At 40.7% G+C, this 17,913-nt stretch overlaps 2 pseudogenes; both read left to right on the top strand.

Annotated features, from left to right (window-relative positions):
* The first annotated feature begins 4,107 nt into the window (after positions 1 to 4,107).
* Positions 4,108 to 16,647, top strand: LOC114174390 (pentatricopeptide repeat-containing protein At2g13600-like; annotated as a pseudogene).
* Positions 5,727 to 7,726, top strand: LOC146888227 (uncharacterized; annotated as a pseudogene).
* Positions 16,648 to 17,913: the final 1,266 nt, after the last annotated feature.

Here is a 17,913-nt window from a genome sequence, read left to right on the forward strand (position 1 = left end):
AACACTTGGAATGTATCCCACCTCAAACTCTATTTCAGTTAAATGTATGCTGCAATAAGCCGAACACTTGTAACCCTGGGTGTACTCTTTTTCCTCACCTGGTCTTTTTTCCCTAAGGAGGGTTTTGGCAAGGGAGGTTTTAATGAGGCACCCCATATTCAATAAATAAAATGAAGGGTTCTCAACTATATAACTTTCCTACGTTTTTATTCTCATATTCGTTTAAGTTCCCCACCCTTACCACAAGTAAACGGCCTGGGTCGAACACCCTTAACTTGATGTTAATTCGTTTAAGTTCCCCACCCTTACCACAAGTAAGCGGCCTAGGTCGAACACCCTTAACTTGATCTTAATTCGTTTAAGTTCCCCACCCTTACCACAAGTAAGCTGCCTGGGTCGAACACCCTTAACTTGATGTTAATTCGTTTAAGTTCCCCACCCTTACCACAAGTAAGCGGCCTGGGTCAAACACCTTTAACTTGATCTTAATTCGTTTAAGTTCCCCACCATTACCACAAGTAAGCGGCCTAGGTCGAACCCCTTAACTTGATGTTAATTCATTTAAGTTCCCCACCCTTACCACAAGTAAGCGGCCTGGGTCGAACACCCTTAACTTGATGTTAATTCGTTTAAGTTCCCCACCCTTACCACAAGTAAGCGGCCTGGGTCGAACACCCTTAACTTGATGTTAATTCGTTTAAGTTCCCCACCCTTACCACAAGTAAGCGGCCTGGGTCAAACACCCTTAACTTGATGTTAATTCGTTTAAGTTCCCCACCCTTACCACAAGTAAGCGGCCTGGGTCGAACACCCTTAACTTGATGTTAATTCGTTTAAGTTCCCCACCCTTACCACAAGTAAGCGGCCTGGGTCGAACACCCTTAACTTGATGTTAATTAGTTTAAGTTCCCCACCCTTACCACAAGTAAGCGGTCTGGGTCGAACACCCTTAATCTGATATTAATTCGTTTAAGTTCCCCACCCTTACTACAAGTAGGCAGCCTGGGTCGAACACCCTTAACATACAATAGCGTACGTAAACATTCCATACATACACAAATATAAAGAGCAATTAACCCAAAAGTAATCGACATTCATATCAAATATCAAAATAGAGCAATGTACGAGTTATTACAGACTTTGAATCATTAAACCAAATTGGAAGTATTAAATTAAAAATCCTAAGCTGCCTTCTGCTCGACGTCTTTCGCCACCACCTCGTTACCACCAACATCAGCGTCAACCGCCTCCTTTTCCCCATTTCCTTCTGGGCTAGATTTTGCCTCATCTATAAGCACACCATCGACAACATCCTTATTCACATCAAACCTAACATCATTAGCATCAACATTCTCATAATAAAATGACGCTTGTCGAACACCCTTCTGAAAGCCATTGATGTGTTCAAGTATTATGCAGCTCTTCAAGTCCTCTAGTTCACCCTCCAGCCCATCATGCTTTTCCTTGATATCATCATAGTCGGCCTCAAGATCTGCAATTCGACCCTTCAGCTTTTCCTCAGAATCAAGGCATCGTACCCTCCACGTAGCGAGCCTCTTCCTTTCCAAGTCCCACTCCTCCTTCTCCTTCTTCCAAGTTTCCTTCTCTTCACCGTGCTTATCGACTTTCTCCTGCAACTCTTCCACCTTGGTCCGATTTCCTTCTTTCAACTCTCGTTCGTATAAAGAACCCACACACCGACTAAGCAGCAAGGTCTTGCTGCTAAATTCAACCATGGCCTTCACCAAAGCTCTTGGCTCTATATTGTCAATTGAATTTATCAGCGATTCCGGCACATTAATCTCAATGTCTTTCCTAACAGTAGTTTCCAAAAACTCAATCAATCCAGCTTCCGGCCCCTTCACCCCACTGGCCGAGCCTGCCCCCATCACGGCAGCTCGCACTTTCTTCACTTCCTTGCCCTTGCCCGCCCTAATAGGCAACTCCGCTTTCCTTTTTGTACCTCCATGCACGTGGACGTCTACTAGCGAATCCTGCAAATTGGGAACCATAGTGTTCCCGACAACTTTAGCCTTCACCGCCTTCTCCTTACGAAGGGCTTGGAAAAGTGTCAAGTTCTTCTTGCCAAGTTGCGCCATATGCCCTGAAGTACACAACACACAAATCGTCAAAATACTCCAATCAATAACAATGCTCAAAGTTACAAAAAAAATACCTTCAATATCTATAATAGGGTGAACTAAATTATACACCCTAACTAAGCCCTTAGTGGGCATCTTATCGCTAAATTGCATCAAAGTATCCACCACATCCTTCTCACCCACCGACAGATCTTCCCTCGAAATCACCTTATATCTCCAAGGGTTGCCGGTCCAGAAGAACGGAAACTTAGTATTACCATCAGCAGTATAGAAATGTGACTGACTAGCCGGTTTTACTACAACTTTGAAGAACCCATCTTTGAAATGCTTGAACGATTGAGTGAAGGCCTCCAATTTGTTAGGACCAGGCCGGCTGATTAACGACAACCATGTTATCGGACTCTTCGGCCTCGTGACAAAAAAGTATAGGAACACCCGGGGAGATGGTTCCAAGTACAGCGCCATGCACAGTAATCTGAAAGCTTGCAAGTATGCCCAGCTGTTCGGATGAAGCTGAGTAGGGGCAACATTCAACAATCGCAACACTCCCATAGTGAATTCGTCAAAAGGTAGTCAGATGTGCAGCTGTGAGAAGTGGCACATATACATATAGAAGAATTCTTCGACTGCTCCTTCTCGGCCATGGCACGCGCATTCAACAGCAGTAACCCGCTCTGGAGCAATTATGTCCCTTCGCGCACCCTTTTCGAAAATAGGCGTACAATTCAACCACGATTTTAGTAAACGCGACCATCGGAACAACGACCGTTGAGTCCGCACATCTGCATATCAATACATATCATCTGTATCACACCTAGCCAATCTCGACTAGCATATCAATACATATCATCCTTCACCGACACATCGTATCGGTAAAGGCTGGGGGACTGGAGTACTGGGCCTGGTCAACTTAACCATATAAATGACAATCCTCACATATATGCCGGAAACAACCCAAGTACACGACTTGGGCCGACATGGACTTAAACTCGTAACTGAACGAAGGCTAAACTAACAACAAAACGGCCAACCTAGGACAGTGTGTGGCCAAGGACGACATCCGACAAGTTGAGAAGTAAACGGATCAGACCGCTCTTAAAGACTTAGTAAAATGGAACCCCCACGTTCAATAGGTCTTAAGGGCCTGGTTAGGGCCCAAGCCCACTCACAGCCCAAGCTAGAGCCCAAGCCAAGACCCGGCCCATGGGATAATCAGACATACTTCTGCTTCGGAGTCCCTTCTGCAGGTAAACCCTCCTGGGTCCAAACTGACATGTGTCAACCGGGAAGAGACCAACTGAGGAGATAGCGGACTACATGGGTAAGGTGACGCTTGTGCCTAACTTATCTTGTTTGTTCTCTGCAGGAACATATTCTATCAATTGTTTAGTAGAAATTGTCAAATACAATCTTCTCCTTGATTAGCCCATGACAGTACTGTCTCCAAATGGTAAACATTTGTTATTCTAACTTGTCAATTGACTTCTACACTGAAAGACATTGATCAAAAGTTTTTCTTCTTAACCTGTTACAATCCGCTCTTACACTGACCAATTGCATTTTTTTTTTAATTCACTTTTAACTTCAATGCAACCTTGAATAGCTACAAATTGGTCTCACGAGCCATAGTGTTTTTCCAGTTTTATCTTCCAATTATCAACAACATATTGTTTCCACTCTAAAGGAAATGAATATATATTCCTCATAACTTTATTCAGAAACAAGAATAGAGATAAAGGATCCCTTGTCTCTTTCTCCTGCGAAAGTTTTTTCAAAAGGGTTGACATTCACCATAAGGTTAGTTTTTAAGATTTTCAATAAATTTGAACTAATAATTTTTTTTTTCAAAATTGTTACTTAGATAACATGTTGATGAGATATTCGATCAATCCTATCCTACACACTGATTTAAAATAATATGAGGAAATGATTGATATTTGATTTGAATAATGAAGACAAGAGATAAAAGTGGTGGGCAATTATATATATAATGGTATTGCTTCAAAAGCGTGGTGCAAGAAAAGCAAATGTCTTACATGCAACTATCTCAGAAGTTTTATGATGGATGCTTTCTCTGTTTCCTGGACCACAATGAATTGATATCTGGTTATTGTCAGAAGGGCCTCCCTACCCATAGCATCAAAACTTTTACGTCAATGCTTCGAGATTCTGATCATGAAATTCAAAACTGTGACCCCTTTTCCTATACTTCTACAATGAAGGCTTGTGCTTGCCTTGCCTCCACTCAGTTGACTCTTCAGTTGCACGCCCATCTCGTCAAGTTACATTTGGGAGCCCACACTTGCATTCAAAACTCCCTTGTTGATATGTATATTAAGTGCGGAGCAATCCCTTTGGTTGAGGTTGTTTTCCTGGACATTGAAAGCCCGAGTTTGTGTTGTTGGAACAATATGATTTATGGATATTCTAAATTATATGGACCCTTTGAAGCTCTCCGAGCATTCAACCGAATGCCTCAACATGACAACGTTACATGGAACACGCTGATATTTGTGTTCTCTCAACACGGCTTTGCGGTCCGCTGTCTTGGTATGTTTGTGGAGATGTGCAACCTCGGTTTTAGGCCCAATTTCATGACTTATGGTACTGTACTCAGTGCATGTGCCAACATTTTTGATCTAGAATGGGGTGCCCATTTGCATGCTCGGATTCTTCAAATGGAACATAGCCTGGATTTATATTTGGGAAATGGTCTCATTGACATGTATGCCAAGTGTGGATGCTTAGAACTTGCGAGGCGTGTTTTTGACCGTGTAGGTGAACGTAATCAAGTTTCTTGGACTTGTTTGATTGTTGGGGTGGCACAGTTTGGACTTGGAGAAGATGCTTTCACTTTGTTTAACCAAATGAGATTGGATTTTGTGGTGTTGGATGATTTCACTCTGGCCACAATACTTGGAGTTTGTTCGGGTCACAGAAGTATGCTGCCCCTGGAAAACTAATTCATGGATATTCCATCAACAGTGGGATGGAATCCTCTGTTCCTGTAGGGAACGCAATCATTACAATGTATGCAAAGTGTGGTGATATTGAGAAAGCTAGCCTTGCATTTAGATTGATGCCACTTAGAGATATCATATCATGGACAGCCATGATCAATGCATTCTCCCAAAACGGAGATATTGACAGGGCACGCCAATGTTTTGATACTATGTGTAACGTGTAACAAATTAAGGGCGGAATGGGAAAAGCAAGCCAGTTAGTTATGCCCCAGGTACATGTGGAGGCAGACCCTAAAATGGGAGTCCAGAGGAAAGGTGTGAGGAAGAGGAGAAGTAACATAAAATTAAAAGATTATGTGACGTAGTGGAGTGTGCCTGTGGTATGTGTAACCTTTGCCTTTCTGAATTTCTATCTCGCATCCTTCACCAATTTCTCTGATTATTCTCTTTCCCTTCTCAGGTTCCTCTATCGTGGAAATTTCCTCTCATTTGTCTCACATTTCAGCTTCCCTGCACTGTTATACAACTCAATACACTTACATCAATAAAATTTCCACGTTATTATCCTTTCTGATACATATATATATATATATATATATATATATATATATATATTAATCTTTTTGGTTATTCTGTTTTTGGAATACTTTTTGTGCATACTGTTACATTGGTGCTTTCATTGATATCATGGCTGAAAACACCCGTCTTAAGGAACTTCAGGCCGAGGTTCGTGGCCATTCTGAGGAACTAAAATAAATTAATAGCATTATTGGAGCTTCGTGACCGAGAACAACGTCTTCATACTCAGCAAGTGCAATCTGCTGCCCAAGGCCGTATGGACCAATTACAACAATCATTGGACCTGATATTACAATCATAGTCTAATTATCGTTGGGCTTTCCTCCTTTCGATGGACAATCTTCGGTGTTGGAATGGATATTTAAGGCCGAGAAGTTTTTTAACTATCATCACACTCCCGATGCTGAAAGGGTCGATATTGCAGCCATTCATTTTGAGAAGGATGTGGTACCCTGGTTTCAAATGCTTCAATGCTTATCAGCGGTGCGTTCTTGGACAGACTTAACCAAAGCTATGGAATCTCAATTTGGGCCTTCTCCTTTTGATTGTCCGATGGCGGAGTTATTCAAACAACAACAGGTTGGTACAATTTCCGATTACTATCTCCAATTTATGTCACTTGCCAATCGTTCTTTTGGCTTGTCGGTAGAAGCATTATTAAATTGTTTCCTAAGTTGTCTCCACGTTGAGATTCGACGTGATGTGGTGGCCCAGGCACCATCTTCATTGTTGCGGGCAGTTGCCTTAGTGAAACTCTATGAAGATCGATATATTGCTCTACCACAATCGAAACTGCCATTTGTTCGACGTTATTCTCAAGTGGGATTCTCATCTGCTTCAGCTATTACGAGTTCTCCTAAGGTTTCCACCAACAACACCCTTCCTCTATTACTTCATGCACCTAACATCAAACAGCTTCGTGATGCTAATGTTAAGAAAATCACACCTGCCGAAATGCAAATCCGGTGTGAAAAGGGATTATGTTATTTCTGCGATGAGAAATTTAGTTTCAACCATAAATGCCCTAACAAACAATATTTGTTCTTGCAACTTGAGGATATAGATACCGAGTCTCCATCAGCGTCAGTACCACTCGTCTCTACTTCGAAAGAATTGTCTAACTCGTTGGTTGAGGATCCCCACTTATCCTTCAATGCTTTGAAAGGTGGTCAAGGTGTAGGCACAATCTGATTTTTGGCATGTGTGGATAAACTTCTTATCACAGTACTTGTGGATGGTGGCAGTTTTGATAATTTCCTCTAACCTCGGATTGCTAAATTTCTCAAATTACTTGTGGAACCAGCTCCCTTGTTCAAAGTAATGGTCGGCAATGGTAATTATATGGCTGCCGAAGGGTTTATTGAGAATTTATCCCTTCAAGCTCAAGGTCATCGTTTCCAATTGCTTGTTTACCTTCTTCCAATTTCTGGTGCTGATTTGATACTTGGAGCAAATTGGCTAAAAACATTGGGACCTCATGTTGCTGATTATGAGGCCTTAAATCTGAAATTTTTGCATCATGGCCAAATGGTGACACTTCAAGGTGAGATTCATTCTGCACCATAGCATGCTCAATTGCATCATATTAGACGTATGATCAACACGAATTCAGTCGCTGAAGTGTATACAATGCAATTATTGGATCATAGTCCAAAACTGTCCCCCTGTCTTGAACTCCCTACATTGATGGCACCTAACTTAGCGACGCTATTAAAGGCTTATGCATCAGTCTTTACCACATCAACAACCTTGCCTCCACCCCGTTCCCATGCCCACCATATTCCTTTAATTGAAGGTGCGGGCCTTGTCAAGGTAAAGCCATACCGCTATCCCCATAGTAAAAAAGCTAAGATTGAATGTTTGGTGGAAGAGATGTTGAATGAGGGTATTATTCAAACCATTAGGAGTCCTTTCTCTTCTCTTATCATTTTGGTAAAAAAAAAAGATGGCTCTTGGACAGTTTGTACCGATTATCGAGCCCTCAACGCAATAACTATCAAGGATAGTTTTCCTATTCCTACAGTGGATGAATTGATTAATGAGTTATATGGCGTTGCAATTTTCTCTAAATTAGATTTGTGATCTGGTTATCATCAAGTGCTAGTGGCCCTAGAAGATAGGTATAAAACAGCTTTCCACACACACCATGGGCATTTTGAATGGCTCGTCATGCCTTTTGGCTTGACTAATGCTCCAGTGACTTTTCAAAGTTTGATGAATGAGATTTTTAAATCTGTTTTGCGGAAATTTGTACTGGTCTTTTTCGATGGCATACTAGTATACAGCTCAACATTGACTAACCACCTTCACAACTTGGAAGTTGTTTTACAGATTCTTCAAAACAATCAGTTATATGCCCGTTTCTTTAAATGTTCCTTTGGGGTGCAATAAATAGTATTTAGGCCATACTCTTTCTGGACTGGGTGTTGCTATGGATAAGTCCAAGTTACAAGCAGTTATTGATTGGGTTCAATCTACTAATGTGAAACAATTAAGGGGCTTCATCGGTTTAACTGGGTATTATCGCCGATTTGTGAAAGGGTATGCCCATTTAGCTGCACCCTTTACTGATTTACTACAGAAAGATGCTTTTCATTGGACTCCATCTGCCACAGTAGCCTTCTATGCTTTAAAAAGAGCACTCACCACTGCACCAGTTTTGGCCCTTCCAGATTTTTCCATACCATTTGTGTTAGAGACTGATGCTTCTGGTTCTGGGATAAAAGCTGTTTTAAGTCAGAACAACCATCCTATAGCTTATTTCTCCAAGAAATTGTCTCCACGAATGCAACGCCAATCCACTTATGTGCGTGAATTTTACGCCATCATAGAAGCCCTAGCCAAATTTTGCCATTATTTACTTGGTCATAAATTTGTCATTAAAACTGACCAAAAAGGCCTAAAAGAATTACTAGAACAGCAGCTACAAACACCCGAACAACAACAATGGCTCCCTAAATTTATTGGATTTGATTTCACAATCCAATTTAAGTCGGGTCGTGATAACATTGTTGCAGACGCATTATCTCGCAGCTTTATGTTGGCCTGGTCTGCACCCCAAAATCAGTGGCTCAAAAGGGTTGTCGAGTTAGTTCAAGTAGATCCCAAACTCAAGCCACTGTATGATCAGTGTGTCGCTCACCAAAATCATTTTGGTGACTATACAGTGAAGGATGGTTTGTTATTTTGGAAAGCCAGAATTTTGCTGCCCTATAATGAGGATCCCATTCAATAAGTTTTTTTAGAATTTCATTCTTCCAAAACATGGGGCCATGCGGGAGTTTCTCGAACTACAGCCTGAATCACTGCTCAATTTTTTTGGCTGGGTATGCAAAAACACATTCGTAAATTTGTACATGAATGTCACATTTGTCAAAAGGCTAAGTTGGACCATGCAGTACCAGCCGGTTTACTTCAACCTCTCCCAATACCTCAACATAATTGGGATGATATTTCAATGGATTTCATCACCGGGTTGCCATGATCTTATGGGTTTTCTACGATTCTAGTGGTGGTTGATCGACTTTCTAAATTTGGGCACATCATTCCTCTCAAATCATATTATAACAGTCAGGTGGTTGCTGACACTTTTATCCATAACATTGTTAAACTGTATGGTATACCACGATCCATCGTTTCTGACAAGGATAAAGTCTTTATCAGTTCCTTTTGGCAACATTTGTTTAAGGCCCAAGGAACTACTTTGGTTATGAGTTCTTCTTATCACCCACAGTCTGATGGACAGACAGAAGCACTCAATAAAACTCTGGAAATGTATTTCAGATGCTTTGTTTTTGAGAACCCGAAGCAATGGTACTCTATGTTGCCCTGGGTCCAATATTGGTATAATACCTCTTTCCATCACAGTATTGGAATGTCCCTACTTAAGGCCTTATATGCTAAAGATGCTCCTGTGGTTACCAGATATAAAGGTCATACAGCTGACCCTCCCTCAGTGAAGGACATCCTGCAACAACGTGATGCTCTATTACACCAACTCAAGTGCAATTTATCCAAGGCTCAACAGTATATGAAATCTAAAGCCGACAAAAGGCGACGTGACTTAGATTTTGCGGTGGGAGATCTTGTCTTAGTCAAACTGCAGCCATATCGTCAGAATACGCTAGTTGGACGCAGGAGTCAAAAGTTGAGTATGCGTTATTTTGGACCCTTTGAAGTCATTCAACATATTGGCAGTGTTGCATATAAGCTCCTACTTCCGGAGACAGCACGGATTCACCCCATATTCCACATTTCCCTGCTGAAGAAATTCATTGGTCAACCATCACAACAATATCTACCGTTGCCACTTATTACTAATGAATATGGGCCTGCAGTTCAACCATTGCGCGCCATGGCTTTTCGCAAGATCATGCACAACACCACGCTAGTTCCCCAAGTGTTAATCCAATGGAATTCTTTAGATGATGATGACTCCACCACTTGGGAGGATGTTGCTGACATTACTTCACACTTTCCAAATTTTAACCTTGAGGACAAGGTTACTGTCCATGGGGGAAGTATTGTAACGTGTAACAAATCAAGGGCGAAATGGGAAAAGCAAGCCAAGTTAGTTATGCCCTAAGTACACGTGGAGGCAGACCCTGAAATGGGAGTCCAGAGGAAAGGTGTGAGGAAGAGGAGAAGCAACATAAAATTAAAAGATTATGTGACGTAGTGGAGTGTGCCTGTGGTATGTGTAACCTCTGCCTTTCTGAATTTCTCTCTCTCGCATCCTTCACCAATTTCTCTGATTATTCTCTTTCCCTTCTCAGGTTCCTCTATCGTGGAAATTTCCTCTCATTTGTCTAACATTTCAGCTTTCCCTGCAATGTTATACAACTTGATACACTTACATAAATAATATTTCCACGTTATTATCCTTTCTGATACATATATATCTGTTAATCTTTTTGGTTATTCTATTTTTAGAATACTTTTTGTGTATATTGTTACACTATGTCTGAGCGAAATGTCATAACTTGGAATTCCATGTTAAGCATGTATGTCCAGCATGGGTTCACAGAAGAAGGGATGAAATTATATGTTTTGATGAGAAGCGAAGCAGTCAAACCGGATTGGGTCACTTTTGCAACCTCTATCTGGGCCTGTGCTGACTTGGCAATTGTAAAACTTAGGACACAAGTCATATCTCATGCCATGAAGTTTGGGCTTAGTTCGGATGTTTCTGTTGCAAATAGTATTGTCACTATGTATTCAAATGTGGACAAATAAAAGAAACACATAAATTTTTTGACTCAATACATGTGAAAAGCCTGATTTCTGATAGGATAAACTTAAATTAGGAGTTATTAAGCAGACTTTATGAGTGGTTACATTTGTGATGTTTTAGGAGAGCAAAGGTCAAAAGTTTTATGTGTTATGTTTTGGATGTTAATGGTGATTAGTGTTATGTTTTTATAATAATTGGAGACATTATGGCTTGTAGATGAAAAGCCAAATGTAAGTCCTATAAATTGTAGTGTCTTGCTCATATGAAATACACAAGTGAAATAAATCATATTTTTAGAGATAGAGTGCCTTTGCTAACAAAGTGGTATCAAGAGCCAGTTAGCCTGAGTGTCTGAGAGTGAAAAAAGTGAGTGATGGCCAACAATATGTCCTTACCCCAGCTGACACAAAAATCCGACTACGATAAGTGGAGCATGCAGATGAAGGCCTACCTCGGATCCCAAGACGTGTGGGATGTAGTTCAAGGTGGCTTCGAAGAGCCAGAGGATTTTGATGAACAAACAGTTGCCCAGATTGCTGCGTTGAAAAAAACACGAGTCAAAGATAGGAAAGTTATGTATGCATTGTACCGAGCTGTGGACGATGCAGGCCTTGAGAAGTTAGCAAACGCTACGACTTCAAAAGAGGCATGGGAGATCTTGGAGAAAACATATAAGGGAGATGACCGTGTGAAACAGGTTCATCTTCAAGCTCTCAGAGGAGAGTTTGAGAGGTTGCTGATGAAGGAGAACGAAGGGGTAACCGAGTTCATATCTCGGGTGGAGACTGTGGCAAACCAACTTGGCAAGAATGGGGAGCCGTTGCCTGCAAACCGAGTTGTGGAGAAAATTTTGAGGTCAATGACAATTGACTTCGACAACATTGTGTGTGCTATAGAGGAATCCAAAGACCTCTCAAAGCTCACGGTGGAGGAGCTTGCAGGGTCTCTAGAAGCCTATAAACAAAGAAGAAGAAAGACGAAGGAGGACTACCTTGGCCAAGCTCTCCAAGCAAGGACAAATTTCAAGGCGAAAAAAGGCGTTTGGAACTCAGAACACTCGGGGCAGAGGAGGAAGAGATCACGGGAGTCAAAACCGAGGTCCTGGAGGCAGAGGTCGAGGACGTAGTGGTCAAGGTCGAGATGATTACGAAGACGGCGCTCCCAGCCTGCAAAATTGGCGAGGACGAGGTCGAGGTGGAGGCCGAGGAGGTCGGTCAGGCAACAATGGTGAGTGCTACAAGTGCAGCAAGCCCGGTCACTATGCAAATGAGTGTAGATCGGTCAAGTGTTATAACTGTGGTAAGACCGGTCATTTTGCAAAGGATTGCCGGTCTCAATAGGAGAAATGAATCAACCAATCTTCTTACAGAAGAGGTTGAAGAACAAGCTGGAATATTGTTGATGGCCAGTAGCAAAGCGAGCTTGGCACATGATGTGAAAAGCTCGGTAGATGATATGAAGAATTTGGCAAGGGAGGAAATTGATGAGGATGAGATGTTGTTGACAAAGAGCTCGGATATTGAGCTTGGTTCGAACTCTAGCACAAACACTGAGTTTGGTTTGCGAGTCCAAAACAACTCGATCTGGTATCAAGACACTGGCGCTAGTAAACATATGTGCGGAGATGAAAATATGTTTGATGAGCTCTCCAAAATTGAAGCTGGACATGTGTCATTTGGAGACGCTTCCAAGGTGATGGTAAAAGGACGAGGTACGATATGTTTTTCTCAAAAGAATGGACGAATTGGGACAATTCAGGATGTGTACTACGTACCCGACCTCAAAACCAACATATTGAGTATGGGGCAGTTAATGGAAAAGGGGTACTCAGTCATCATGAAAGATGGAGTGCTGGAGTTGAGGGATAAACTCGGACACCTTATTACCCGAGTAGAAATGAAACAAAACAGAATGTATAAACTAGAGCTGAGGTGTTTGAAACTCGACGTCGAGGATGAAGCAATGAAGTGGCATTTTCAATTCGGCCATTTGCACTTTGGAAGGTTGACCGAGCTAGTACAAAAAGAAATGGTGCGTGGATTGCCAAACAAAGAATTTAAGAAGAATTTTTTTGAAAATTGTGTACTTGGCAAGCACCAGAGAGCCTCGTTTCCAAAGACAATTGAGTATCAAGTGAAGGAACAACTCGGCCTGGTGCATACAGATGTTTGTGGACCAATTACTCCTGTATCTTTCAGTGGTAAGAGGTATTTTTTAACATTTATTGATGATTTCTCTCGGAAGACATAGGTTTATTTTTTGAAGGAAAAATCTGAAGTATTTGGAGTGTTTAAGAAATTTAAAGTAATGATTGAGAATGAAACGGGCACAAAAATTAAAGTTGTTCGGTCAGATAGAGGTGGTGAATACACATCAGTCGAGTTCATGAGGTACTGTGAGGAGCTTGACATTAGAAGATTTTTGAAAGCTTCATACTCACCACAACAGAATGGAGTTGCTGAAAGGAAGAATCAGACAATTCTCAACATGGTTCGAGCAATGTTGAAAGGTAAGAATATGTCAAAAGAATTTTGGGCTGAAGCAGTGCAGTGTTATGTGCAAAACAGGTGTCCTCATGCAAAACTCAATGGAAGAACACCACATGAAGCATGGAGTGGAAAGAAACCATGTGTATCTCACTTGAAGGTATTTGACAGTGTAGCATATGCTCATGTTCCAGCACAACAAAGAACCAAGCTCGAGGACAGGAGTAAGAAACTTGTTTTTATTGGATATGATGAAAAAACAAAGGGCTATAAATTGTTTAATCCAGTAACAAACAAAGTTCTTGTGAGTCGAGATGTTGTAATAGATGAGGAGAACGAATGGAACAACTCGGCAATGACAGTTAAGAGCATAGCAACGACAAGTGGGAGCTCAGAAACTACCTTTGGAAGCCCGACAAGTGAAAGAAGAAATTTGGACAATGTACCAGCAAGACAACAGAAGGTCTCTGACGAGGAAGAAGAACCATTGCAGCCCAGAACTCGGAGCCTACAAGACATATATAATACAAATAACGAGGTACATGTTGTGTGTCTTTTGGCAGAATCGGAAGATGTTAGATTTGAAGAAGCCGTGGTGGATGAGAAATGGAAGAAGGCAATGGACGAGGAGATTGTTGCTATAGAACGTAACAACACGTGGGAACTATCCGAGTTACCACAAGGAGCTCGGCCCATTGGAGTAAAGTGGGTTTTCAAGAAGAAAATGAACGCACAAGGTGAGATAGAGCGATATAAAGCTCGATTGGTGGCAAAAGGCTATAGACAAAGGGAAGGAGTTGACTATGTCGAGGTGTTTGCACCTGTTACTAGGATGGAGACTGTTCGTCTACTAATTTCTATAGCAACTCAGAACAAATGGCCCATTTTCCAAATGGACGTAAAATCAGCTTTTCTGAATGGTGTGTTAAAGGAAGAGGTCTACATTGAACAACCACTCGGCTACATGAGGAGAGGTGAAGAAAAGAAGGTGTTGAGGTTGAAGAAGGCTCTTTATGGCCTGAAACAAGCTCCAAGGGCGTGGAATGACCGAATCCACACTTATTTCGTGGAAAATAAATATGAACAATGTCCGGTTGAACACGCACTATATATAAAGAAGCATGGAGGTAGGATAATGTTTATAGCTCTTTATGTTGATGACCTTGTGTTCATGGGTAATGATGCAGAATTAATCAAGAAGTTCAAAAGAACCATGGAGAAAGAGTTTGAAATGACGAACTTGGGACACATGAGATACTTTCTCGGGTTGGAAGTCAAACAACTTGAGACAGGCATCTTTGTGTCTCAAGAAAGGTATGCCGAGGACATTCTGAGTAAATTCAAGATGGTGAGGTGCAGTCGGTTTCAACTCCAATGGAACCAGGTACAAAACTTTCAAAGTTTGATGGAGGAGATCACGTAGATGCCAACAAATACAAAAGCTTGGTTGGAAGTCTTCGTTACTTGACGAGTACAAGGCCGGATTTGTTACTAAGCGTTGGTATAATAAGTCGATACATGGAGGAGCCGACCTACACACATTGGAGAGCACTGAAAAGAATATTGAGGTATGTGCGGGGAATAACATCACTCGGATTATACTACACTAGGTCGGACGATTACCGATTAGTAGGGTACTCGGACAGTGATTGGTGCGGAGATGTAGATGACCGAAAAAGCACATCCGGGTATGTATTCTTCATGAGCAACACGGCGTTTACCTGGCTCTCAAAGAAGCAACCTATAGTGACGTTGTCCACATGCGAAGCTGAGTACGTTGCAGCATCATTGAGTGTATGTCATGCAATATGGCTTAGAAATCTTCTAAGCAAACTGGAGATGAAACAAAAAGGAGGGACTGTAATTCGAGTAGATAACAAGTCGGCTATTGAGTTGGCAAAGAATCCGGTCAACCATGGAAGGAGTAAGCACATTGATGTGAAATTTCATTTCATCCGAGAACAGGTGAAGGAAGGTAATGTAGAGATGGTGCACGTGGGAAGCAGAGATCAAATTGCAGACTTATTTACAAAGCCATTGCCAACTGTGTTGTTCAATAACTATAAAAATCTAATCGGAATGAAGGATGGAAGAAGTATTTAAGTTTACGGGGGAGTTTTGTTAGGATAAACTTAAATTAGGAGTTATTGAGCAGACTTTATGAGTGGTTACATTTGTGATGTTTTAGGAGAGGAAATGTCAAAAGTTTTATGTGTTATGTTTTGGATGTTAATGGTGATTAGTGTTATGCTTTTATAATAATTGGAGACATTATGGCTTGCAGATGAAAAGCCAAATGTAAGTCCTATAAATTGTAGTGTCTTGCTCATATGAAATACACAAGTGAAATAAATCATATTTTTGGAGATAGAGTGCCTTTGCTAACAATTTCCTGGAATGCCATGATGGCAGCATTTGCACAAAATGGTATAGGCAAGAAAGTAATTGAAACATTTGAGGATATGTTGAGTACAGGGTGCAAACCTGACCATATAAGCTACGTTGCTGTTTTATCTGGGTGCAGCCACATGGGGCTTGTAGCTGAAGGGAAACATTATTATGATTCCATGACTCAAGTGTTTGGGATTTCTCCAACAAATGAGCACTTTGCTTGTATGGTAGATCTGCTTGGTCGAGCAGGGTTACTAGACCAGGCCAAGAATTTAATAGATGGAATGCCTTTTAAGGAAAATGGCACTGTTTGGAGTGCTCTACTAGGAGCATGCTGAATCCATCATGATTCAAGACTAGGTGAAACTGCCGTGAAGAAGTTGATGGAATTAAATGTTGAAGACTCTGGAGGTTATGTCATTCTAGCAAATATATACGCCGAGTCAGGGGAGTTAGAAAATGTTGCTGATATGCGAAAGTTGATGAAAATGAAAGGAATTCGAAAGAGTCCATGTTGTAGCTGGATTGAGGTTGATAACGGCGTACATGTGTTCACTGTAGATGACACCAGTCATCCACAAATAAAGGAGGTTTATATAAAATTGGAGGAGATGATGAAAAAAGTCGAAGATACTGGAAGATATGTTAGTGTTGTCTCTTCTCCTCATAGGAGTAAAAAGTACCATAGTGAAAAGCTTGCTTTTGCTTTTGGGTTGCTTAGTTTACCATCTTGGATGCCTATACATGTAATGAAGAATCTTCGTGTGTCAAACGATTGTCACTTGGTAATAAAGTTGTTGTCTTTGGTCACCTCAAGGGAGCTTATAATGAGAGATCAATATCGTTTTCATCATTTCAAGGATGGGTTTTTCTCCTGTGGAGACTACTGGTAGTTGAGGTACACATTATTCTTTTCCATACCTGCTAACTCTCCCATTGCTTTTACTTTATACGCTTTTCCTTCTCAGAATCCGACAACCATTATTTGAAAATAGTTAGTTCACTATACCAATATTGTTTACCTTTTATCTAAATTAAATAGCACTTTTGCATGTAACTGCTAGCAATTTGACAGAACTGAAATACATAAAGTTCTTATCTTATCTTGTTCGAAAGTTGTGGATTGAGCCAAGACGGAGCTAATCCCATAATTATTTAACTTTCTTTCCATTATTGTTGAATCACACTTCCCACGTGCTAGTACAAAAGGGTACAACTTTCAATATTTTGAATGTAGTATTTTTTTCTCACTTAGATTAGATGGGACTTGGTGCCTTATCTCTATTTGGTCAAATCTCTTTTCGTGTGTGCTCCTTGTATTTTGAGTTTGATAATCATAGGTTGACCGAATAGAGATCTGTACACCCAAGTGGACAGACAAAGTCCAAGTATCAACCCATGAAATTTGTCAATTCCAGTGAGCCACTACTTTTTAAATCCAATGGAAACACAAACAAGAAATTTGATTGTATGCTCCCTAAAACCCCTGTTCAAGCATTCCTTCTTCTCCATTTTTTTTATTGTTGTTGTTGCTATTCTAGAAGTATAGAGTTTGTTAGAAGAAGAATAGTTTCCTTATACGTGTTTCAAAGGTTTGAAACAGCCTCAGCGTTCGTCCTAAAGGAAGAGCTTTGTTTTCTGACGACCTTGAAAGTTCGGTATAATCTTTTGGGCATAAGAATAGGAAATGAGCGCAAACAAATTTATGTGCATCAAATTATATGGTAAATGGTAGACCTGCAATGTTTATTTTTCTGAGTTTTTTCCTTTATTAGTTTGATTGTGCAACGGTATCAGGCACGTCTGGAAGTCTATATATGAGTCTTCCTTCTACGATGAATGTTTTGGATTTCATATTAGTTAGTTTTTGTTGTTTAGTTATCATAGTTATGTTTACCTGTGTGTGAATATTTCTTTTGTTATACATCAAGTTAGTTGTTAACATTTGTATCATGGATACAAGTTTTTGTTAAACTTTTGTCCAAGATTTATAAACAAAACATATTTGATATTCTGAAAGATATTGGAACTTGGAATAATCTTGAGTCACCAAATAGTAACTTGGGTCTAACATATGACATTTGATATGTTATATTAGGTTAGGTTTAATTATGGTACTCATTTTGGGTGAAGTGTGTCAAATTGGTATTTCGTAAAAA

The sequence above is a fragment of the Vigna unguiculata genome, chromosome 2 (assembly GCF_037176805.1).
Source record: "Vigna unguiculata cultivar grain cowpea cultivar isolate G323 ecotype 2 chromosome 2, ASM3717680v1, whole genome shotgun sequence".
Taxonomy (NCBI): Eukaryota; Viridiplantae; Streptophyta; class Magnoliopsida; order Fabales; family Fabaceae; genus Vigna; species Vigna unguiculata.